General features: G+C 45.9%; 1 long non-coding RNA gene across 2 annotated transcripts in view; it reads right to left on the bottom strand.

Annotated features, from left to right (window-relative positions):
* The window catches only part of LOC132207806 (uncharacterized), a 54,017-nt gene extending 32,403 nt beyond the window's left edge, over nucleotides 1-21,614 (bottom strand). The window contains exons 1-4 of one of the 2 annotated variants that reach the window (XR_009443851.1): nucleotides 21,372-21,614; nucleotides 10,955-11,055; nucleotides 6,425-6,527; nucleotides 1,259-1,445 (exon numbers count right to left, since the gene is read on the bottom strand). This is a non-coding gene — a long non-coding RNA (uncharacterized LOC132207806). The remainder of the gene's footprint in view (nucleotides 1-1,258; nucleotides 1,446-6,424; nucleotides 6,528-10,954; nucleotides 11,056-21,371) is intronic. The other variant, XR_009443852.1, reaches the window with a different exon arrangement.
* Nucleotides 21,615-22,989: the final 1,375 nt, after the last annotated feature.

The raw sequence follows: 22,989 nt of genomic DNA, 5'->3' as shown, positions 1-22,989 counted from the left end.
ACTTTATCAATACCGCTCAGGACTTTTAAACCTGCCGGGTTACCCCTCAATCTCCTCTGCATGGGATCCATCAAAATGCTGTAACGATTCCCTGTAAATACTGACACACTCCCCAGGGATACTGTATTAACATCAGAATCTCCCCAAACACCCCCCTATAAATAGTGATACACTACCAGGGACCCCCAAGTAAATAATGATAAAGTCCCTCTGGACCCACTGTGAATACTGAATGAATACCCCAGGCACACTGCCAATACTGTCACACTCTCCAAGGATACCTTAAATACCTTTCACTCACTGCAGTGAGGACAAACTCCCCAGCAACTCCCTGGGGTACTGAAATAGTTCCAAGTGATCATTCTGTAAATAGCACCCCACACAATCACTGGAAAAAGTCTATGGATACTGACTCATTAACCACAGGCTCACTGTGAAGACTGACACACTCACTGGGAAACCTGCACAAGTACTGGTTCAAGCAGGACCCAGGTTTTTTTTAAAAAAATCGCCAATTGTAAAACATTTTGACGAATCCTGCGTTTTTGGGCAGAATCCTAGACTTCCAAACTTTTCAAAGACAGTTGGACTGAATCTGCGAGAAATACACAACACAATAATCATGCCTGGGAACGGAGATTGCTGTGTGGGTTTATTGAGATAACAAGGTGTGGAGCTGGATCAACACAGCAGGCCAAGCAGCATTAAAGGAGCAGGAAAACTGACGTTTCGGGCCGAGACCCTTCTTCAGAAAATTATTGTTCGGCCTGGAATCCCATGCTGCACCTCCTCACTTAAAGGACAATTAACCAAAACCAACAGACCCTGATCTAAAAGGAACTGATCCAAGACAGCTTTTACACCTCGGGCTATGCAGCACAGATAGTACGGAGCCTACAGAGATACTTGACATTCCAATCCATTCACACACGCTCTAACCATCCATTGGAAAGCTAATTAACCTCAGAAAAGAACATCAAGAGCAGAGTGAAAACTACAAATCTGGTGTGAAGATAATGGGACTCTCAGTCAGTACAACTGCCAGCCCCGATCTTATGGGAGGAGGAAACTGAACAAAGAGCTTCCGAACACGGGATCCAAACTTTCTGAACTGAGAACACCATCAGCAAAAACCTGACCCAGGCCATCCAAACCGGACACTGACTAGCACAAGCAATCATTGACTTCACCGAAGCCACGAGTCCTCAGTCACAACCTGAGGTGAAAACCCAAAAGGTGAAGAGAAACGGCTACTCACCAAAACACACCTTTGCGCATCAGCCGACTCAACCCAAACGTACAAACCCACACAGTCCCAAGTCTTCATCCAGGCTCTAGGTGTGGTAATCCAGAGGGACCACCGGGACTTCAAAAATCACATTCTGGGATGGGAGCATAAACCCCGAGATCCCAAATTCCAACATCGGTGGCAGTGCATTGGGACCCTATTGGGAGCAATTCAGGCAGACAGTGTAAATGCTTGTTTTCTGTGTGTCAGTAAATAATGTCTAATAGTGGTGGTCTCTTTCCATCGTGTATTGTATTAACTTCATAGAATTTACTGAGATACCTATTTCTTAAATTCTAATTACCTTTATGCTACTAAATAAAAAGAGATTCCTTTGCCCTTAAATACTTGTCTAAAGTCTCCTCATTCACATCCCCATAAATAAACCCAGTGTTCAGAATCACAGGTTTGGGAGCCGCTTAGACATCAGGAAAGTTCTGCAGACCAGAATCCGATACTCATTCCCCACAGACACTCTGTAAATGCTCATACACTCACTGGAGATTCTCAATAAACACTGACACCTTTCCCCAGGCACATTTTGATCGTCCCCATAAATACTGACATTCCCCCCCACCCAACCCCGAGAAAACACTGATACATTTCCCAAGGAGCTCCCCGAAAACAGTGACATGTTTCCTCAGAAACACCTCTAAGGACTGATACATTCCAGCTCCCACTTGAAATGAAAACTACAGGCACATCCATAAATGATTAAAATGAACTATCCAGACAACACAGTTCAATTACTTCTGTGAGAACAGTGAAGGCACTTCAAGCAGTCTAGACTTCACTATAAATATTTCGTCAGGAATGTGTTCTGAGGGAAAATGTGGATAGTGGATCTATGCTGGTTTGTCCTCTTACTCAGAATCATGAAGCTGGGGTGTGGGGAAAGACAGGACTGTGAGTGCAGTCGAGCACATCTGACTGTGTTAATCACAAAAAATAACCTCTAGGTTTGAGTCCTGTCATGGTCTGTGAGGATCAGTGATCATAGAACATAGAACAGAAAACATTACAACACAGTACAGGCCCTTCGGCCCTCGATGTTGTGCTGACCTGTCATACCGATCTCAAGCCCATCTAACCTACACTATTCCATGTACGTCCATATGCTTGTCCAATGACGACTTAAATGTACCTCAAGTTGGCGAGTCTACTACCGTTGCAGGCAAAGCGTTCCATTCCCTTACTCCTCTCTGAGTAAAGAAACTACCTCTGACATCTGTCCTATATCTTTCACCCCTCAATTTAAAGCTATGCCCCCTCGTGCTCGCCGTCACCATTCTAGGAAAAAGGCTCTCCCTATCCAATCCTCTAATTATTTTATATATGTTTCAATTAAGTCACCTCTCAACCAGCTTCTCTCTAATAAAAACAGCCTCATGTCCCTCAGCCTTTCCTCCAAAGACCTTCCCTCCATACCAGGCAACATCCTAGGAAATCTCCTCTGCACCCTTTCCAAAGCTTCCACATCCTTCTTATAATGCGGTGACCAGAACTGTACACAATACTCCAAGTGCAGCCGCACCAGAGTTTTGTACAGCTTCACCATAACCTCTTGGTTCCGGAACTTGATGCCTCTATTAATAAAAGCTAAAACACTGTATGCCTTCTTAACAGCCCTGTCAACCTGGGTGGCAACTTTCAAGGATCGGTGTACATGGACATCAAGATCTCTCTGCTCATCTACACTACCAAGAATCTTACCATTAGCCCAGTACTTTGCCTTCCAGTTACTCCTATCAAAGTGCATATCACCTCACACTTGGCTGCATTAAACTCCATTTGCCACCTCTCAGCCCAGCTAAGCAGCTTATCTATGTCTCTCTGCAACCTACAGCATCCCTCGTCACTATCCACAACTCCACTGACCATAGTGTCGTTTGCAAATTTACTAACGCATACTTCTACGTCCTCATCCAGGTCATTTATAAAAATGACAAACAGCAGTGGACCCAACACCGACCCTTGCGGTACACCACTAGTAACTGGTCTCCAGGATGAACATTTCCCATCAACTACCACCCTCTGTCTTCTTTCAGCAAGCCAATTTCCGATCCAAACTGCTGTATCTCCCACAATCCCATTCCTCCGCATTTTACAATAGCCTACTGTGGGGAACCTTATCGAACGCCTTGCTGAAAGCCATATACACCACATCAACTGGTTTACTCTCATCTACCTGTTTGGTCACCTTCTCAAAAGAACTCAATAAGGTTTGTGAGGCACGACCTTCCCTTCACAAAACCGTGCTGACTATCCCTAATCAATTTATTCTTTTCTAGATGATTATGAATCCTATCCCTTATAACCTTTTCCAACACTTTACCAACAACTGAGGTAAGGCTCACTGGTCTATAATTACCAGGGTTGTCTCTACTCCCCTTCTTGAACAGGGGAACCACATTTGCTATCCTCCAGTCATCAGGCTCTATTCCTGTAGACAATGACGAGTTAAAGATCAATGCCAAAGGCTCGGCAATCTCCTCCCTGGCTTCCCAGAAGATCCGAGGATAAATCCCATCCAGCCCAGGGGACTTATCTATGTTCACCTTCTGAAGGATTTCTAATACCTCTTGCATGTGAACCTCAATCCCACCTAGTCTAGTAGCCTGTATCTCAGTATTCTCCTCGACAACATTGTCGTTTTCTAGAGTGAATACTGTTGAAAAATATTCATTTCGCGCTTCCCCTCTCTCATCTAACTCCACACACAACTTACCACTACTATCCTTGATTGGGCCTAATCTTACTTTCGTCATTCTTTTATTCCTTAAAATACCTATAGAAAGCCTTCGGGTTTACCCTGATCCTCTCCGTCAACAACTTCTCATGTCTCCTCCTGGCTCTTCTGAGCTCTCTCTTTCGGTCTTTCCTGGCTACCTCATAGCTCTCAAGTGCCCTAACTGAGCCTTCACATCTCATCCCAACATAAGCCTTCTTCTTCCTCTTGACTAGAGATTCCACCTCCTTCGTAAACCACGGCTGCCGCACTCTATAGCTTCCTCCCTGCCTGACAGGTACATACTTATCATGGACACACAGGAGCTTTTCCTTGAATAAGCTCCACATTTCTATTGTGCCCATCCCCTGCAGTTTCCTTCCCCATTCTATGCTCCCTAAATCTTGCCTAATCACATCGTAATTGCCTTTCCCCCAGCTATAACTCTTGCACAGTGGTATACACCTTATCCCTTTCCATCACTAAAGTAAACATAACAGAATTGTGATCGCTATCACCAAAGTGCTCACCTACTTCCAAATCTAACACCTGGCCGGGCTCATTACCCAGTCCCAAATCTAATGTGGCTTCGCCCCTTGTTGGCCTATCGACATACCTCCTGCACACTCTGGACAAAAACTGACCCATCTATAGTACTCGAACTATAGTGCTCCCAGTCAATATTTGGAAAGTTGAAGTCCCCCATGACAACTACCCTGTCTGTCTCACTCCTATTGAGAATCATCTTTGCTATCCTTTCTTCTACATCTCTGGAACTATTCGGAGGCCTATAGAAAACTCCCAACAGGGTGACCTCTTATTTCCTGTTTCTAACCTCAGCCCATACTACCTTAGTTGACAAGTCTCCAAACATCCTTTCTGCAACTGTAATACTGTCCTTGACCAACAATGCCACACCTCCGCCCCTTTTACCATCTTCTCTGCTCTTACTGAAACATCTAAATCCCAGAACCTGCAACAACCATTCCTGTCCCTGCTCTATCCATGTCTCCGAAATGGCCACAACAGTCCCAGGTACTCACCCATGTTGCAAGTTCACCCACCTTATTCCAGACGCTCCTGGCATTGAAGTAGACACACTTCAATCCAACTTCTTGATTGCCGGTGCCATCTTGCTTCCCTGAAACTTTATTTCGGACCACCCTACTCTCATCCTTTTCTATAGTTGAACTACAATTTTGGTGTCCCTCTCCCTGCTGAATTAGTTTAAACCCACCCGAACAGCCTTAGCAAATTTCCCCCCCCAGGATATCGGTACCCCTCTGGTTCAGGTGAAGACAATCTTGCTTGTAGAGGTCCCACCTACCCCAGAAAGAGCCCCAATTATCCAAGAATCCAAAACCCTCCCTCCTGCACCATCCCTGTAGCCATGTGTTCAACTCCTCTCTCTCCCTATTCCTCGCCTCACTAGCACGTTACACGGGCAACAAACCAGAGACAACAACTCTGTTTGTCCTAGCTCTCAGCTTCCATCCTAGCTCCCTGAATTTCTGCCTAAAATCCCCGTCTCTCTTCCTACCTATGTCGTTGGTGCAAATGTGGACCACGACTTGGGGCTGCTCCCCATCCCCCCTTAGGATCCCAAAAACACCAGAGACATCACGCACCCTGGCACCTGGGAGGCAACACACCAACCGTGAGTCTCTTTCGTCCCCACAGAACCTCCTATCTGTCCCCCTAACTATGGAGTCCCCAATGACTAATGCTCTGCTCCCCTTCCCCCTTCCCTTCTGAGCAGCAGGGACAGACTCTGTGCCACAGACCTGTGCCACACTGCTTTACCCTGGGAAGTCGTTCCCCCTCAACAGTATCCAAAACGGTATACTTATTGTTGAGGGGAATGGCCACAGGGGATCACTGCACTGCCTGCCGGTTCCCTTTCCGACCCCGACTGTAACCCATCTGCCTTTCTCCTGTACTTGAGGAGTGATTACCTCCCTGTAACTCCTCTCAGTAACCCCCTCTGCCTCCTGAACGATCCGAAGTTCATCCAGCTCCAGTTCCCTAACGCGGTTTTCAAGGAGTTGGAGTTGGGTGCACTTCCCGCAGATGCAGTCAGCAGGGACACTAGTGGTGACCCTTATCTCCCACATTCTGCACAAGGAACATTCAACTGCCCTGACCTCCGTTCCCATTATTCTAAATTCCCAAGACTTAAAAAATATAAGAAATAAACTTGTTACCTTACCAATCAGGCACACAGAACCTTTTTTATTTGGTTAGAGGAGGAGGATGGGTGGGAGACACAACCCGGGTAGTGTTTTCGGTAACACAACCACACAAATATATTACCTCACTCACTCACCAGTCCCGTATTGGCTCCTGCTCAGCGTACCTCCGCCTATTCACGAGGTAAGCTTTTTAAAGATTCAAAAACCGTGACTCACCGGCTTCCCGACAGGCCCCTGCTCCAAGCTCCCGCTCGCGCTGCTGCTGCAACCAGAAATGCCCTGATCGTGGCCCTGATTCCCTGCGTAGGAGAAAGCCTTCCTGATCAACAAAAAAAAACAGCATTTTCAATTGAAGATTCCAGTGTATCAGAACTCCCCTCCAGTCTCAGCGATGAACAATAGACACTAATTTATACCGAGACACAGAAAGCGTCCTTTCTGTTTCAGTAGTGCACTCTCAGTGCCACAATCAAACAAACGGGAAGATTGTTTCGCTGAAAAAGAACTTCAGAGATAGAGATAACAAGGTGTAGAGCTGGATGAACACAGCAGGACAAGCAACACCAGAGGAGCAGGAAGGCTGACGGTTCGGGCCTAGAGACTTCTTCAGAGACTGAGTCAGATGTACATTATTTCATACCTGGAGCCTGACTTGCAGTTTAACAAAGATAATGGGAACTGCAGATGCTGGAGAATTCCAAGATAATAAAATGTGAGGCTGGATGAACACAGCAGGCCAAGCAGCATCTCAGGAGCACAAAAGCTGACGTTTCGGGCCTAGACCCTTCATCAGAGAGGGGGATGGGGAGAGGGAACTGGAATAAATAGGGAGAGAGGGGGAGGCGGACCGAAGATGGAGAATAAAGAAGATAGGTGGAGAGAGAAAAGGTGGGGAGGTAGGGAGGGGATAGGTCAGTCCAGGGAAGACGGACAGGTCAAGGAGGTGGGATGAGGTTAGTAGGTAGCTGGGGGTGCGGCTTGGGGTGGGAGGAAGGGATGGGTGAGAGGAAGAACCGGTTAGGGAGGCAGAGACAGGTTGGACTGGTTTTGGGATGCAATGGGTTGGGGGGGGGGGGGGGGGAAGAGCTGGGCTGGTTGTATGGTGCAGTGGGGGGACGGGACGAACTGGGCTGGTTTAGGGATGCAGTAGGGGAAGGGGAGATTTTGAAACTGGTGAAGTCCACATTGATACCATATGGCTGCAGGGTTCCCAGGCGGAATATGAGTTGCTGTTCCTGCAACCTTCGGGTGGCATCATTGTGGTAGTGCAGGAGGCCCATGATGGACATGTCATCTAGAGAATGGGAGGGGGAGTGGAAATGGTTTGCGACTGGGAGGTGCAGTTGTTTGTTGCGAACTGAGCGGAGGTGTTCTGCAAAGCGGTCACCAAGCCTCCGCTTGGATTCCCCAATGTAGAGGAAGCCGCACCGGCTACAGTGGATGCAGTATACCACATTGGCAGATGTGCAGGTGAACCTTTGCTTAATGTTGAATGTCATCTTGGGGCCTGGGATAGTGGTGAGGGAGGAGGTGTGGGGGCAAGTGTAGCATTTCCTGCGGTTGCAGGGGAAGGTGCCGGGTGTGGTGGAGTTGGAGGGCAGTGTGGAGCGAACAAGAGAGTCACGGAGAGAGTGGTCTCTCCGGAAAGCAGACAGGGGAGGGGATGGAAAAATGTATTGGGTGGTGGGGTCGGATTGTAAATGGCGGAAGTGTCGGAGGATGATGCGTTGTATCCGGAGGTTGGTAGGGTGGTGTGTGAGAACGAGGGGGATCCTCTTGGGGCGGTTGTGGCGGGGGCAGGGTGTGAGGGGTGTGTTGCGGGAAATACGGGAGACGCGGTCAAGGGCGTTCTCGATCACTGTGGGGGGAAAGTTGCGGTCCTTAAAGAACTTGGACATCTGGGATGTGCGGGAGTGGAATGTCTTATCGTGGGAGCAGATGCGGCGGAGGCGGAGGAATTGGGAATAGGGGATGGAATTTTTGCAGGAGGGTGGGTGGGAGGAGGTGCACCCCAGGTAGCTGTGGGAGTCGGCGGGTCCGAAACGGACATCAGTTACAAGCTGGTTGCCTGAGATGGAGACTGAGAGGTCCAGGAAGGTGAGGGATGTGCCGGAGATGGTCCAGGAAGGTGAGGGATGTGACGGAGACGGTCCAGGAAGGTGAGGGATGCCCTTGACCGCGTCTCCCGTATTTCCCGCAACACATCCCTCACACCCCGGCCCGCCACAACCGCCCCAAGAGGATCCCCCTCGTTCTCACACACCACCCTACCAACCTCCGGATACAACGCATCATCCTCCGACACTTCCGCCATTTACAATTCGACCCCACCACCCAAGACATTTTTCCATCCCCTCCCCTGTCTGCTTTCCGGGAGAGACCACTCTCTCCGTGACTCCCTTGTTTGCTCCACGCTGCCCTCCAACCCCACCACACCCGGCACCTTCCCCTGCAACCGCAGGAAATGCTACACTTGTCCCCTCACCTCCTCCCTCACCCCTATCCCAGGCCCCAAGATGACATTCAACATTAAGCAAAGGTTCACCTGCACATCTGCCAATGTGGTATACTGCATCCACTGTACCCGGTGTGGCTTCCTCTACATTGGGGAAACCAAGCGGAGGCTTGGGGACCGCTTTGCAGAACACCTCCGCTCAGTTCGCAACAAACAACTGCACCTCCCAGTAGCAAACCATTTCCACTCCCCCTCCCATTCTCTAGATGACATGTCCATCATGGGCCTCCTGCACTGCCATAATGAAGCCACCCGAAGGTTGCAGGAACAGCAACTCATATTCCGCCTGGGAACCCTGCAGCCATATGGTATCAATGTGGACTTCACCAGTTTCAAAATCTCCCCTTCCCCTACTGCATCCCTAAACCAGCCCAGTTCGTCCCCTCCCCCCACTGCACCACACAACCAGCCCAGCTCTTCCCCCCCACCCACTGCATCCCAAAACCAGTCCAACCTGTCGCTGCCTCCCTAACCGGTTCTTCCTCTCACCCATCCCTTCCTCCCACCCAAAGCCGCACCCCCAGCTCCCTACTAACCTCATCCCACCTCCTTGACCTGTCCGTCTGTCCGTCTTCCCTGGACTGACCTATCCCCTCCCTACCTCCCCACCTATACTCTCTCCACCTATCTTCTTTACTCTCCATCTTCGGTCCGCCTCCCCCTCTCTCCCTATTTATTCCAGTTCCCTCTCCACATCCCCCTCTCTGATGAAGGGTCTAGGCCCGAAACGTCAGCTTTTGTGCTCCTGAGATGCTGCCTGGCCTGCTGTGTTCATCCAGCCTCACATTTTGTTATCTTGCAGTTTAACAACATTGTTTGTTCCAAAGGATAGTCACATCAGACCTCAAACTTGAACTCTGTTTCTCTCTCCACATGTGTTGCCAGATTGGCGAGGTTTCTGCAGCATTTTCTGTTTTGTTTCAATTTGCCAGCATCCACACTTCATTTGAGTCACATCATTGTTGACTTCTCAGCACTCATCCAGTTTTTGCAACATTTTTTGATCCCCTTGGCATCACAAACGTTGCAAACCATTTTCTGGAATGTAGTCAGCGATCCACTTCTTGAGGTGGAACTGATCACAGATTCACAGGTATTTGAGTGAAGATATTTCGGTTTATCTCAGGCAATCAGGCTGTTCTACCACTTTCAGACTGATCCATTACGCTACATTCCTATCAGAAAGATAGCTGCAAACATGTATTCTGTCACTGTCTTTGGTAATAACATACAGTGCAAAGAGAACACCTCTTTATTCACATGCAATACAGGATACCCAGATCTAGCCGACTCAGTCGCACTTCATTACAGTCTCCAGTTGCAAGAATGTAACACTGGGGCACCAGACTCAATCACTCAAATGCAAATGATTGCTTCCTTAAGTGTGGAAAACAAATCTACACACATTTGTGTATCTCTGGCTTCAGAAGGTTCCACAAAGTGCATTGATGGAATTCACACGGCAATGAACACATCCTTCTTCCAGGTGCTCCAGTAACATCATGTGTAATTTGGAGACAAAAGAACACTGTGTTCTAGGCAACGTAATCCCATAAATGACAGGCTGTTGCACACAGCAATATCACCCCCTCACAAATACAAACCATCGTCTTATGTTTTAAATCAAAATGCTAAACAGAAAAAAAAGTCACGTAAAAAAAAAATCACTCCTCGTCACTTTAATGAAAGAATTTGCTGATAAGATAATGCTAAAAAAAGTATAATACAGACAGACGGGGTAAGTTAGTGTGGCGAACTGGTGAAACCGGCTCATAACGACTTCAGACTCCACAGTGAAGCAATAGATTTACCGAATCATTTACAAAAATAGCTCGGCAACAAAGGGTTGAATTCTCATAAAACTGACAAGTACCATCAGATCGACAGGTAGAGATTGGAATTGTTCAGAAAAAAAAACTTTCCAGATACACTGGTGGATGGTGTGTGCTAGAAACCATTCTGAGTGAAATAACTTTGTGATCGAACACTTATTCACTGAGAAATGAATCTCTGCTGCGCCAAAGAAAAGCCGGTGCATAGTTTACTGGCCGCCTGATTTGCAGGCAAAGGAAACCTGATCCCAGGACTCTCAGGTAAATTACACTGTTAGTGACAGCCCAACATGCACAAGAAGAGCCTCTTACACTGAGAACAGAACAGATTATAGTTAAACAGACAAGAATCCCAACATGAAAATCTGCCACTTATTCTGATGTCATCTGCAAACCTACCTCCGACATTCACAGTCAAACCATTGATGTAAATGACAAAAAGCAGCATCCTTTTGTCTCCGACTGTCCATCCAGGTTTAACTTTGATCCACATGTTGCCTCTATGAACAACAACATGAACATGTAGCCAAAATACTTGGACTTTTAAACTGTCAGTTATAACTATGTAATCTTTTTCAATTCAATGATCATTTGGCTTCTATATATTTTTCAAGCTACTTTGAGCTGTGTATTTACAATTAGTTCCTGGGGAAAACTCTCTCGTGTATTCTGTTGAATAAACACATTTTCAACCTGTATGCTCCTTGGTCCAATTATCTTAGCAAAATGTAAATATTTTTAGCCAATTACAGTAATGATCTTTTAAATGGCTCATTCATAATCACAAATAATTTCTAATTATTCCAAGTACAGAACACCTTGTAAACCAAATTATTTTTCTCAGAGCCGACATTATATATCTTTACAGTTTACAGTGCAGTCATCCAATTATTGCATTGGTCCATTATCACAGTGAAGCTAAAATTAAAGTCTTTTTTTAAAATTGACATCATTGTTACTGTATTCTTGAATTACAATGACTAGCGTAGTATTTTAGAAGCATTAAACAAGGCTGGATTTTCAATACAAGAATTAGTGCAAATAATCATATTGCTTATTTTATTAATAATTGTTAGCTCCTAATGATTTTTTTTGTTGTGATCACATTAATATCACTTTAATAATCAGTCTACTTTCAGCTCTGTAGATATATAAAATGAATGTCAAGTTATTATTAAGTGAAGTTTAAAATGTCACACTTTTTTCTTCTGTATTCTAAAAATCATAGAATATGTTTCATTATTATCAAATCCACGAATCAAAGTAAATATTTTTCACTGTACAGTTTAACAGGCACCATGAATATCAACTCATTGTCTCTCGGCCCCTCTTTTATTTTCTCCTCCAACAATCTGCTCTGTGAGCAGTTTATTAAACCGGTCAGTGATCAGCTGTGTGGATCCTAATCACTTAAGTACGTTCAATATTTACTACACTTTAGGCAGACAGTAAACCCCAGAATTGCTCTCGGCAATATAAAAAGAACAACGAGGGAGAAGGGAGCTGTGCTGAATTCAGTGGACAATTGACAGACCTCATCCACACCTGGGAGGTGTTGAACCACACAGCAGGATATCGTGGTGGAAAAGTGGTGCACGAGGGGAAGCATAAGCCCAAGGCGGCCAAAACGGATTCTGAATGGGCCCTATCTAAGGACAACAACAAAAAGAAAAAAAGGCCTCCAGGGGTGGTTGTTACAAATTGTATTGGATTGCAAAAAGAAACTGATCATGAAGATGATCAGGAAGGGTTAAGACCTGGGTGCCCTAAAACCAGAGCAGAGACCCTGGTGGAATAGACAAGAAAAATATGTCAATATGAGAAGGCAGCTGTAACTCTGACAGCCTCCATCAGAAATATGACCAATGAGAATTGGGAACAAGCAAAGGTGGCAGCTCTTACATGAGGGCTCAAAGCGAAAGGTCATGATGGTAGTTATAGGAAGGGAAGGACGATGACACCGACTCAAATGGGTTGGATGACAAAACACCCACTTATGGACAGAGGGACAACAATGGGTGGGATGACCTGGAAGTATGAGAAGGCAGTGCCTATGGCACCGTTGTGGATCAAAGTTAAACCTTGGACAGACAGTGACGGACAAAAGGACGTTTTTTTTTGTCATTTACGTAAATGATTTGCATGTGAATATAGGAGGTAAAGTTTTCAGATAACATCAAAAGTAGTGGTGTACTGGATAGTGAAGAGGTTATTTCGAGAGTACAATCGGACCTTTACCACATGGGTCAATAAGCTGAGGAGTGGCAGATGGAGGTTAATTTAGATTAATGTGAGGTGTTGCATTTTAGGAAGGCAAATCAGTGCAGAAGTTATGGATTTAATGGTAAGGCCCTGGGAGTGTTGCTGCACAACGAGATCTTGGAGTGCAAGTTCATAGTTTCTTGAAAGTGGAGTTGCAGGTCGACAAGGGAGGGAGGAAGGCATTTGGTACGTGTGCCTTCATAGGTCAGAGTCTTGAATTTAGGAGTTAGTGTGTCACGTTGCAGACATATTGGGCATTGCTTAGGCCACTTTTAGAATAGTGCATTCAATTTTGATCTCATTGTTACAGGAAGGATGTTGTGAAACTTGAAAGGTTCAGAAAATATTTACAAGGACGTTGCCATGATTGGTGGGTTTGATCTGAAGGGAGAAGCTGAATAGGTTGGGGCTATTTTCCCTGCAATGTTGTAGGCTGGGGTTGGCGGGGGGGGGGGGGGGGCAGCGCTTACGGAGGCTTCTAAGTCATGATGGGCATGGATTGGGTGAATGGTCAAGATCTTTTTCCCAGGGTTGGGAGTCCAAAACCGGAGGGTATCGGTTTAAGATGAGAGGAAAAGAGTTAAAAGGGATTTAAAGGAGCAATGTTTTCACACAGAGGGTGGTGCATGTATGTGATGAGCTGCCAGAGGAAGCAGTCGATGCAAGTAGAATTACAACATTTAAAAGTCATCTGGATGGGTATATGAACAAGAACGGTTTAAAGTGATGTGGGCCAAATGCTGGCACATGGGACTAAATGAATTTAGGATGTTTGCTTGGCATAGAAGACTTGGACTGAAGGGTCCATTTCCATGCGGCACATCTCGATGACTCAGTGATAGAGGAAGCGAACCTTTTCTGATGCAGATTGGGAATGTGACATTCTGGGGGTTGATCTCTGAAAACAATGAGAAGCATCTCATGTTGTAGCTTCCTGAAATACGACTGGGGACCCTCCAGCCAGGACATGGGAAGGAGGAAAAAGAAGGCTGCGTCTCCAGAGTAGCGACACTGTTGGGAGACTGGGACAGTCAGGCAATCTGGGAAGTTCCACTTGGGACCCACTCACAAGCAGGAACATGGGTTATTATCTGTAAACCCTGGAAAAGATCAAGGGGCCTCTCATTCCACCACAAAAACAATACCCCATCAAAGCTGGGGCTGAGGAGGCAGCAATTGTGATCATGAACAATTGGCTGAAGCAGGTAATGGTCAGGCCGACAGCATCCCAAACTAATTCACTGAAGCCTGATGACTCAGATTGCCTCCCTATTGATTATACCTCCCTGAACACATCTGTCACTGAAGTGTATCCTATAGTAGCAAAAGCACACTGTACTTAATGGGCTGAAATCGCAACAGGGCACTATCTCAGTCCAGGTCCGTTCCCGTGGACCTGGAATCCCAGAATAAGCTGTTGTTTACTCTGAGGAAAACAGCACACATGTTCCCAGTTGTTCTGGCAATTCCACAATAATCCAGCCATATTCCACTGACGTATGGCTCATGGAATTCGCCAAATTGATCTTACCAAGACCTCATCACCTTAGTCAGTCAGAAAGAGCATATCTGGATCTTCAATAGAGTATTGAGTCACATGTGCTAGGCAGGGCTTAAAATTAAACCACACAAAGCAAATTGGAATGACAGGGAATGATGTGTCTGCGATATCAGTCAGGTAGGGACACAGGATAGTCCCGTAAAAACAAAAGAATGTGATTTTAAACGACCCAGTCACACACCGTGAAAGGAGTAAGGCAAACTTGAGGGTTGTTTAATTATTGTAGGAATTATACGGAAAATGTTCAGAACTGGCACAACTACTAAAAGACCTGATATCAGCCAGGAGCCAGAGAGTCAACATATACACACACAGTCCTGATGTCTTTGGTATAGTTCACGATCATACATTGGCCTGGCCTCAGCATGGGTATGTCACCTTGTCTGGGGGCCACATACAGCACGAAGGCCAGATTAAAGAGTTGATGGAAGCAGCTAATTTTGTGACTGAAGCAGCAGTAATGAAGATTCGAGCTCACAGGAAAGGAGAAACCCCACAACAGGGCAATGAGTGTGCGGGTCAGGCAGCTAAAATACTTACTGAAACAGTACAGATATTTGAGGAAGTGGCAGTGGCAGCAGTTACTGGAGGAAGAGAAGAAAGTTTGAAGACATTTCAAGAAACAGCCCCACAACACGAAAAATGTGAATGGGAAAAGGGTGGGGCATTGAGAGGACAAGATGGAATCAGGAAGACATAGGATCAGACAGTGCCACCACATACCATCGGCTGGCCCATGCTGGGTGGTATAAAATGCAATATCAGATGCCTCATTGCTGGTAGTGACCTGGAGTAGGGGATAATATAATAAAATGTAATCAAAGACTCTGGACACACAGTGTCAGGGAAAACAAATCAAGATTAAATGCAGACAGCAGCCATAACCCAGGGGGCTCATGGGAACAATTGCAGATGGATTCAACGGGTTCCGTACCCCAGAAAAATAAATGCTAAATGTCTAAGCATATAGAAACAGAAAAGTAGATGCAGGAGTTGGCTATTTGACCCTTTGAGCCTGCACAACCATTCGGTATGATCATGGCTGATTGTGTAATCTCAGCATAACATTCCTACCCTCTCTCCATACTCCTTCCTCCCTTTAGCCATAAGGGAAACGACCAGCTCCCTCTCGAATATATCTAATTAATTTGCCCCAATAGCTTTCTGTGGGAGAGAATTCCACAGGTTCACATTCTTGGTGAAGGGATTGTTCTGCATCTCGGTCCCAAAGGCTTTATTCTTAGACTGTGACCCCCAGTTTGAGATTTCCACATCATCCGGAATACTTTTCCTGCACCTAGTCCGTCCAAGCTCATGAGAATTTTATGTTTCTATGCCATACCCTCCTCATTCTACTAAATTCCAATGAGTACACATCCTGTCGATCCGGTCTCTAACCCAGCTGATCCAGTCTTTTCTTAGATCATAGATTGTAGAATCCCTACATTTGGGATGGGTCATTCAGCCCATCAAGTCCACACTGACCCTTTGAAGAGGGACCCAGTCCACCCTGTAACCCCACAACTACCATGGTTAACCGATTGAGCCTGCACATCCCCGCACGCTATCAGTAATTTTGCATGGCCGCCTCACCCGAGATTTACTGGGTGGGTGGAAGCATTCCCCTGCAAATTCTGAAAAAGGGACACATTTACAGGGAAAGTAATTAAACAGTATGTGTGCTGCTCGGTACTGAATGGAGGTTCCATCTCCCATACCAGCCCCAAAGTTCACGTCGAACAAATTAACCTAACACTGGAAACTGGTCTAAGACCCTGAAAGAGACCAGGTAAGGATGGTTTAGAGTACACCCCACCATTCTAATGAAACTGAGGTTAACCCCAGCAAAGCGGCTGAGGTTGACCCCCTTTTGAATTTGTGACTGGACAGGCTATGCAGCTGCGGGAGGGTGTGGTAGGAGAACAACTGGAAATGTGCGAAGGAAATAATAGGGTGAAACAATTTGAGAGCGAACTGGCAAAACAGCTGCATGAGCTGAGAGGGGAAGTCGGAGACGGACAGAGAATCAGAGATTTAGAAAGGGAGCATAGCAACATTCGAGCTGGCATTCCTAATCCAGGAGATCAGGTCCTGGTGAAAGTATTATCCCATCATGTGCCACTGTGACCATGATGGGTCAGACCCTACTAGGTGATTATTACAGTGAGATATGCACTCTTGTAGATATGAAAAAGTGGGGGCCAAAGTGGAAGCAGTGGTCCCAAGTGAAGATATACAAAGTCCAAACACGATCATTCACCCTTATGGCAAGTTGCGTTGGGTTCCTGTTCTTTACAGGCTGGTGGCCACCGCCATTACCCGTTTTGGGAATTATTCATATTCAAACCTCAATGGCCTTTGTCCTAAGCCCATAATTCAGGCTTGATTATATGTAATACTTATTGGGGTCCATATTAATCAATTCACTTTCATTCTTATTTCAGTTTGCTGCATGCCTGCCACAGCCAGCTTCACCCCTTCCCTTTCCATACTGCCATGAAGCCTATTTCTATCATTATCACTCCTAGAGTCATGTGCTGCACACATTTCACAATTTAACCTTCTCATTACATAGCCAGGAGTGGGGACAAAAGATGGCTGTAAAAACGCAGTAATTAGGACTGCAGAAGGATAACCACCCAGTGATCAACGGAAAAGTGGCAGAAACAGATTACAAAATAGAGTGAAGATGCGGTTATGGTGCCTAGAAATTTGAAGAATATAAACAAATTTCTTTTAATGACTTGGTAAATTTGTGAAGAGATTGAATTTCACTCTCATCTGTGGAATTCTAATTGATGCTCTCTCACTAAGTAAAGAAAATTAGTGATGCAGAGTGTTTCGAGAAGAGGCAGTAAAGACTTATCCATGAGTTAAATACTGATTCAAAACTCACTGGCCACATCTGAGTGCTGGGGTGTGTAACTGGAACTGCAATTCAGAGAGACTGTTTGTTTGTTTGATTTCTCAGGCCAAGTGAGAGAGCGGATGTTCCCAATTGGAAGAACTTACACTAAGTAGTAGAAATTAATATCATTTCTAATCTTATGCGTTCGGGTTAACAGCGAAAATAAAGCCCAACAAAATTTGGAAGAGCCCTCAGTGATAAGGGAGTATTGAGGTTATTGGTAATTAATGTGGTGCAGCTGGTAAATGTTTGGGAAGGAGTATAAAACTGTCAGGATTGAAATGTGATTTAACAACAGGTATTCTAAAGGCAAATAATAAAGGAATCAGGTAAACATCAACAGAATGTGGGAGCACCAAGTTCTGTAGAGCCATTAACCATGTGTTTACTGGACTGGATGTATCGCTTAGGCAAATGTGGCTAACAGTTACATTATAACATTCCATGTCATTGCTGTAATGTGAAATGCATAAAAATGCTGCACTTGGTTAGGGGGAGTGAAACAGCACCAGAAAATCTCCCACAATGCACTGCTGAGGAGCTCCGCATAAAGGCTGCCCCTGCTGCTGAACACAGAACACAAGACTCCTGTTTGATATTTCACCCAACAGTTGTGGAGTGTGTTTTTCTGACTGAAGGTCGGGGCTGGCGCTGTCCCACAAGGATCAGACCTGAGACCATACACACACGCACACGTAACTATGAGGGGATGCATTCTGGGAGGCCAATTGCAAGGGGACCGTAAACAATAAATGGAAGAACCCTGAGTAGCACTGATATACAGATGGAGCTTCACGTCCAAGTCCATAGCTCTCTGATAGTGGCAACACCTATGCATAAAGTGGTAAAGGAGGACTATGGCATGCTGGCTTTCTTCTGTCAGGGGGCTGAATAGAAAGTTGTAATTCGGCCACCTTTGGAGTGATGTGTGCAGTTTCGATCACTACATTACAGGAAGGGAGTGGAGGCTTCGGAAAGGTTGCAGAAGAGGTTTACCAGGATTTTGCCTGGCTTGGACAAACTTGGATCGTTATCACTATACAGAGCGAGGGGCTGAGGGGCGACCTGAAAGGGAGACAGTGGACAGTCTGAGCCTTTTTCCTTAGGTGAAAATGACAAATACTAGGGGCAAATGGATTAAGGTTAGAGGGGGAAGGTTAAAAAGAGTTGTATGAGGCACGTTTCTTATACAGGAAGTGATAGGCGGCCACAATGTACTCTCTTGGGAGGTGATAGAAGCAGAAACGATCAATCACGACATTTAAGAGGCACTTAGGCAGACATATGAACAGGCAGGGAAGAGAGGGATATAGATCATGTACAGGCAGATTGTATTACTTCAGAGTGGCATCAATATTAGAACAGATGTGGTGAGCCAAAGGGCTTCTTCCGGTGCTGTACTGTCCTGTTTTCCAAGTGGCAGGAATAGTGGAGCCACAGTTAATATTTTGAGTGAACATCTCTTCTTTAGAACACACAGTGAGTTTATGCATCTTGAGGGAAACAACGTGGAAGGGGAATATATATTTGAATGGCACAGATGCAAAGAGCAGGGAGCGGGGAGTTACTATGTACAAATCTTTATCGGAGAGAGAACATAACTAAAATGCATTGAGGAGACTGTCTAGGATCTTGGGCTTCATTAATGGAACCTGCAGTTTCAGAGTTCGACATGTGTTCGGCTGTACGACCCAGCACTGTTAGGAGAGATGAGAGACTGTTAGGATAAGTAAGAATGTCTCCGGTGGCTATCCCTCTGCCAGATATTCAGCTTTTGGAACTGTTGAAGGACGTGGTCTCTCTGAGGAAAACGGAATGGCCAGTCACTTTTTCGACACTTGGAATGATTCTTTTGTTATGCAGAATTTCAGGAGATTTAATAGAATTATTTTTGTAGGGGACTCTCCTGTCAGAGGCTTAAACAGGAAATTCTATAGCAGTGAGTGTAAATTTAGGATGGTTTGTTAATTGCCTTGTGCTCAGATTAAGGACGTCGCTAAACATTTCAAATCTCTTGTCAAAGGTGAGATTGAGAGGCCAGAAATTATTCTACACATTGATAGCAATGACATTTTTTGGGAAAAGGTTAAAAGCACTACAAAGTGAATTTGATCGGTTCGGTAAAATATTTTTTTTAAAAACTTGACGAGTCATACTTTCTTGTTTACACCCAATGCCAAACGAGGTAGGGAGAACAAGGTTAAAGGAGACAAAATCGATGAAAATCTTGTGTATTGTTCAGAAATTCAGGTTTTTGGACAATTGGAATGTCTTTCGGGGTAGAAAAGACAAAGAATGGGTCTAATGTAAACTGGAAAGGGATCAATATCTCAGCAAGGAGCTTTGCTCATTCCATTAAAGGAGACTTTATACTGACAGAGATGGGGAGTGGGGGAATTACACATACCAGCATAAACAGAAGGATTGATGAGGAACGTTCTGAATGTGAGGAGAGCACAGCAATTACAAAAGAAAGACGAGAGAATCAGAATATGTAGTAACTCTGAAGAACTTTTCTTTTCAATGCGACGAGTCTTAAAAGTTAAAGCTGATGAACTCATAGCTATGACAGAAACTTGTCTGTGAGATGGACAAAACCGGCAGCTCACTGTTCTAGGTTTTAGGTGATGTAGGAACAATAGAAAGGGGGTGTGTGTGTGCATGTGTGTGCTTAACAGCAGGAGCCAGAGAGTAATGGCAGAGGGTTACTTTTCAGACTGGGGGCCTGTGGCCAGCAGGGTTCCAGCAGGATCAATTCTGGATCCTCTTTTGTCATTTTATATAATTGATTTGGATGAGAATATAGAAGGTACGGTTAGTAAGTTTATGGGTTACACCAAAATAGGGGCATAATAGACAGTGAAGAAGGTTATCTAAGATTACAAAGGGATCTTGATCAAATGGGCTCAAAAAATGGCACATTGTATTCAATCGGAATAAACGTGAGGTGGTGAATTTTGGTGTAACAAACAAGGGCAGGACTTATACAATTAATGGTAGGGCCTTAGGTAGTGTTTGAGAACAGGGGACCTAGGGGTGCAGGTACATTTGTTTTTAAAAGATTGCATCACATATACCCACAGGGTGGTTAAAAGGCATTTGGCATTCTTGCCTTCATTGCTCAGTCCTTGGAGTATCAAGAGTTGGGATGTTATCTTGAGGTTGTACAGGACATTGGTGAGGCCTTTTCTGGAATACTGTGTCCAGTTATAGGAAGGATATTATCGAACTGTACATTGTTCTGAACAGACTTACCAGGATGTAGCCTGGCTTGGAACAATTGAACTATAAAGATAGGCTGGAACTTTCTTCATTGCAGTGTAGCAGGTTGAAAGGCAATCTGATAGAAGTTTATAAAATAATGAGAGCTATAGATAGAGTTGATGGTAGTTGTCTTTAGATGGGGAATTTCAAAACTAGGGGACATACTTTTAAGGTGAGAGGAGAAACATTTAAATAAAGTCACGAGGCTTTTTTTTTACACAGAGGGTGGCTTGTGTGTGGAATGAACTTCATAAGGGTGTGGTGGATGCAAGTATAATTACAACATTGAAAAGGCATTTGGATAGGTGTATGAATGGGAAAAGTTTGAAGGGTCAGGAGCAGGCAGATGGAACTAGTTCAGTTTGGGATTATGTTCAGCTTGGACTGAAGGGTCTGTTTCTAGAGGGTCTGAAGGCTCTATGACTCTGGCTTCAAGAAATGATTGAGATAATGAGGACACACTCACGGAAAAGATGCTGAACCTTGATAAAGCTCTGGTGAGGGTCACAGTCAATCACTGCATCCAATTCTGGTCAGAAAAGATACGAGAGCCCTTTAAGTTGTGGAGTACAGATTTACCGTGGTCGTTCATTGAGAAAGAAAACGCTTCCAACCCACAGGTCCTCAGTGCAAAGCAGGGACCATTCTGTCCGAAACACGCGAGGCTTTGGGGCCAACAAATATTCTGGCGGTAACCTGGGCCTCTCGCGGCCTGAAACCTGCAGCCCTTGTCAGTTTACTAAAAACGCATGACCAAGAAGTTCTAATTGGGATCTACAGTTGTACACATGCGGTGATAAAGTCTCCCAGACCACACTAACCTTCACTGTTTTCCCCAGCAGCTTATTCTTTGTTCCTTTAACAGCTCCGACAAAACCGGCAATCAGCAGCTTACGGCGGTCAGAAAGACGCTGCGCCTGCGTGCAAACACCGGCCGGAACGTTGCTGTTCTGAGGGTCACCGGACACGAAACGTTAACTCTAATTTTTTTTCTTTTTTCACAGATGCTGCCAGAGCTGTTGAGCTTTTTCCGCAACTTGTGTTTTTGTTGCTGATTTACAGCATCCACAGTTGTTTCGGTTAAGATTGATCACGTGTCGCCGCACGGCCCCGCCCCTTGCTGTATCCGATTGGCTAGAGGACAGACCTCTCCAACTCAGTCCTCCAGCCCTTCCCCCTCCTTTCTATTGGACCGAAGCCACCGCCATCACACGTGCGCTGTGCTTGGGCAGGAGAGAAGTACTGACTGTGCAGACCCACAACCCTCTGCCTTATCGAGACGGAAGGACGAGTAAATTCAGGGAAATAAAGAGCGATGTCTGAAAAAGAGTCCACACGACAGAAGAGTGCTGTTGGAGGTCAAGAAGAGCTTGATGAAGCGTATCTGAGGACGTTTGGGAAACCAGGGCTGAATTTGTGGGAACCCGAGCACAGATACGTCCCTCGAGCAGAGGAGGCTGTGGAGTGTATGCTGACACAATGGGAACTGCAGATGCTGGAGAATTCCAAGATAATAAAATGTGAGGCTGGATGAACACAGCAGGCCAAGAAGCATCTCAGGAGCACAAAAGCTGACGTTTCGGGCCTAGACCCTTCATCAGAGAGGGGGATGGGGAGAGGGAACTGGAATAAAATTCCATCCCCTATTCCCAATTCCTCCGCCTCCGCCGCATCTGCTCCCACGTTAAGACATTCCACTCCCGCACATCCCAGGTGTCCAAGTTCTTTAAGGACCGCAACTTTCCCCCCACAGTGATCGAGAACGCCCTTGACCGCGTCTCCCGCATTTCCCGCAACATATCCCTCACACCCTGCCCCCGCCACAACCGCCCCAAGAGGATCCCCCTCGTTCTCACACACCACCCTACCAACCTCCGGATACAACGCATCATCCTCCGACACTTCCGCCATTTACAATCCGACCCCACCACCCAAGACATTTTTCCATCCCCACCCCTGTCTGCTTTCCGGAGAGACCAAACTCTCCGTGACTCTCTTGTTCGCTCCACACTGCCCTCCAACCCCACCACACCCGGCACCATCCCCTGCAACCGCAGGAAATGCTGCACTTGCCCCCACACCTCCTCCCTCACCCCTATCCCAGGCCCCAAAATGACATTCCACATTAAGCAGAGGTTCACCTGCACATCTGCCAATGTGGTATACTGCATCCATTGTACCTGGTGCAGCTTCCTCGACATTGGGGAAACCGAGCGGAGGCTTGGGGACTGCTTTGCAGAACACCTCCGCTCAGTTCGCAATAAACAACTGCACCTCCCAGTCGCAAACCATTTCCACTCCTACTCCCATTCTCTAGATAACATGTCCATCATGGGCCTCCTGCACTGCCACAATGATGCCACCCGAAGGTTGCAGGAACAGCAACTCATATTCCGCCTGGGAACCCTGCAGCCTAATGGTATCAATGTGGACTTCACC

This window comes from Stegostoma tigrinum, unplaced genomic scaffold (genome assembly GCF_030684315.1).
Source record: "Stegostoma tigrinum isolate sSteTig4 unplaced genomic scaffold, sSteTig4.hap1 scaffold_162, whole genome shotgun sequence".
In the NCBI taxonomy this organism is placed as follows: domain Eukaryota; kingdom Metazoa; phylum Chordata; class Chondrichthyes; order Orectolobiformes; family Stegostomatidae; genus Stegostoma; species Stegostoma tigrinum.
Note: the sequence above shows the minus strand (reverse complement) of the source record. Positions and strands in the feature narration are given on the sequence as shown.